We start from the raw sequence: 3,249 nt of genomic DNA, 5'->3' as shown, positions 1-3,249 counted from the left end.
GAGCCAAGATCAAGCCACTGCACTCCAGCCTGCCTGATGAGTGAGACTTTGTCTCAAAAAAAAAAAAAAAAGTCATTTTAATAGTTGCATTATAGTATAGGTTACAGTTAAATTTTTTTTAGACAAGATCTGCCTCTACCACAAGGCTGGAGTGCAGTGGCACGATCTTGGCTCACTGCAACATCTACCTCCCAGACTCAAGCCATCCTCCCACCTCAGCCTCCCAAGAAGCTGGGACCTCAGGCACGTGCCACCGTGCCTGGCTAATTTTTGTATATTTTGTAGGTGGGGTTCCACCATGTTGCCCAGGCTGGTCTTGAACTTGTGTGCTCAAGCGATCTGCCTGCTTCTGCCTCCCAACGTGCTGAGATTACAGGCATTAGCCACCACACCTGGCCTAGGTTACATTTTAATTTTTGAGATAACTGTAGATTTACATGCAGTTTAAGGACCAGTACAGAGAGATCCCGTATCCCTTCCACCCAGTTTCCCCCAGTGGTAACATCTTGCGTAACTACAGTACAATATCACAATCAGAAAGTTGGCATTGATACAACCCACCGACCTCACTCAGATTTCACCATTCTAACATGCACTCATGGGCATGTGTGTGTATATTTAGTTCTATGCAACCTTGCCACAGGCATATTATGTGACCACCACTATAGTCAAAATACAGAACAGTTCATCACAAAGATCACTAGAGGCGTCCCTGTCTCGCGCCTTCTCCCCTCCCTAAGCCCTGGCAACCATTCCTCTGTTCTCCATCTGTATAATCTTGGCATGTCAAGGATGTTAGAGAAATGGAATTGGCCAGCCACTGTGGCCATGCCTGTAATTCCAACACTTTGAGGGGCCGAGGCGGGAGGATCGCTTGAGCCCAGGAGTTTCACCAGCCTGGGCAACATGATGAAACCCTGTGTCTACAAAAAATACAAAAATTATCCAGGCGTGCCCATGTGCCTGTAGTCTCAGCTACTTGGGAGGCTGAAGTGGGAGGATCACTTGATCCTAGGAGGCAGAGGCTGCAGTGAGCCATGATAGCGTCACTGCACTCCAGCCTCAGTGACAGAGCAAGACCCTGCCTCAAAAGCAAGGAAGTGGAGGGGAGGGGAGGGAAGGCAAGGGAAGGGCAGGAAAGGAAGAAAAGGAGAGAGAAAGGGAATCATTCAGTGTGTAACCTTCTGAGATTGGCTTTTTTCACTCCATGTGATTCTCTTGAGATCCATCCTGGTTGGTGCGTCTATCCATAGTTCCTTTGGATTGTGGAGCAGCATGCCGTGGTACAGGTGTACTGCAGTTTGTTTAACCATTCAGGCTGAAGGACATTTGGGTCATTTCCAGTTTTTAAGAATAAAGCTATTAAGAATAAAGCTGGGTCAGGTGCAGTAGCTCATGCCTGTAATCTCAGCACTTTGGGAGGCTGAAGCAGGAGGACCTCTTGAACCCAGGAGTTCAAGGCCAGCCTGGACAACATAGAGAGACCCTGTCTCCACACACAAAAAAATTTAGCTGGGTTTGGTGGCAGAGGCCTGTGGTCCTAGCTGCTTGGGAGGCTAAGGCTGGACCCCAGGAAGCTGTCATCATATCGCTGCACTGCAGCCTGGGCGACAGAGCGAGACCCTGCCTTTAAAATATATGCATACATATATAACAATATATCAATATAAATAAATTATATATATAATGATGCCATAAATATTCATGTGCTACTTTCTGTGGGAACCTACACCTTCATTTCTTTGGGATAAATGGCCAAGAGTGCAATTGTTGGACTTTATGGTAAGTGACATTTCGTCTCTAAAGAAACTGTCAGCTGGGCACAGTAGCTTATGCCAGTAATCCCAGCACTTGGGGAGGCGGAGGCGGGCAGATCACCTGAGGTCAGGAGTTCGAGACAAGCCTGGCTAACATGGTGAAACTCCATCTCTACTAAAAATACAAAAATTAGCCTGGTGCGGTGACGCACGTCTGTAGTCCCAGCTACTATACTTGGGAGACGGAGGCAGGAGAATTGCTTGAATCCAAGAGGCAGAGGTTACAGTAAGCTGAGATCTCGCCACTGCACTCCAGCCTGAGTGACAGAGAGAGACTCAGTCTCGAAAAAAAAGAAAAAAATTAAATAATAAATAAAAGTCTCATATTCTTTGGCCTAGGGGCCGCACATTTTACATTTCTACCAGCAACAAATGAACGATCCAGGGTTTCTGCATCTTCACTGTCATCACTATTTTTTAAATTAAATTTTATTTTATTTTATTTTATTTGGGACAGAGTCTTACTCTGTTGAGATCTCAGCTCACTGCAACCTCCGCCTCCCAGGTTCAAGAGATCCTCCTGCCTCAGCCTCCTGAGTAGCTGGGACTACAGGCATGTGCCACCATGCCCAGCTAATTTTTGTATTTTTTTTTTAGTAGAGATGGGGTTTCATTATGTTGGCCAGGGTGATCTTGATCTCTTGACCTCGTGACCTGCCCACCTTGGTTTCCTAAAGTGCTAGGATTACAGGTGAGAGCCACTGCGCCCAGCCCACTTTTTTTTTTTTTTTAAGTCATTCTGATAGGTGTGTAGTGATAGCACATTGTGGTTTTATTTTGCATTTCTTTAAAGGCTAATGAAGTTGAACATCTTTTCCTGTGCTTGTTTGCCATCTGTATATTCTCCTCGGTAAAATATCTGTTCAGTTCAGTGAAATGCCTCTTGCCTATGTCTTAACTGGATTGTTTTTAACCGTTGAGTAAAAAAAATGTTTTTTCAGAGCCAGAGTCTCACTCTGTTGCCGGGGTAAAGGGCTCCAGCGATCCTCCCACCTCAGCCTCCTGCGTAGCTGCGACTACAGATGTGCACCAACGTGCTAGGCTAGTTTTTGAATTGTTGTTTTTAGAGATGGAGTCTTACTACATTTCCAGGCTGGTCCTCATCTCCTGGCCTCAGGAGAGCCTCCTACCTTGGCCTGCTTCTACTTCCGTCTCCCAAAGTGTCTGGATTACAGGCATTAGCTGCCATGCCTGGCCAAGAGTTCTTCATATATTCTAGATATATATCTGGATATTGTAGGTAGTTCTTAGTTGGGTATTTTATCCCAGTCTGTAGCTTGTCTTTATATCCTTTTCACCTCGTTTTTTGCAAAGCAAAGTTTTCCATCTTGATGAGGTTCAATTTTTGCATTTTCCTTGTAGGGGTTGTGCTTTTGATGTCAAGTGTAAGGTGGGATTTGAACTCAGGCCATCTGGGTGAGGAGTTCACCTT

Source organism: Cebus imitator, unplaced genomic scaffold (genome assembly GCF_001604975.1).
Source record: "Cebus imitator isolate Cc_AM_T3 unplaced genomic scaffold, Cebus_imitator-1.0 Scaffold8, whole genome shotgun sequence".
Taxonomy (NCBI): Eukaryota; Metazoa; Chordata; class Mammalia; order Primates; family Cebidae; genus Cebus; species Cebus imitator.
Note: the sequence above shows the minus strand (reverse complement) of the source record.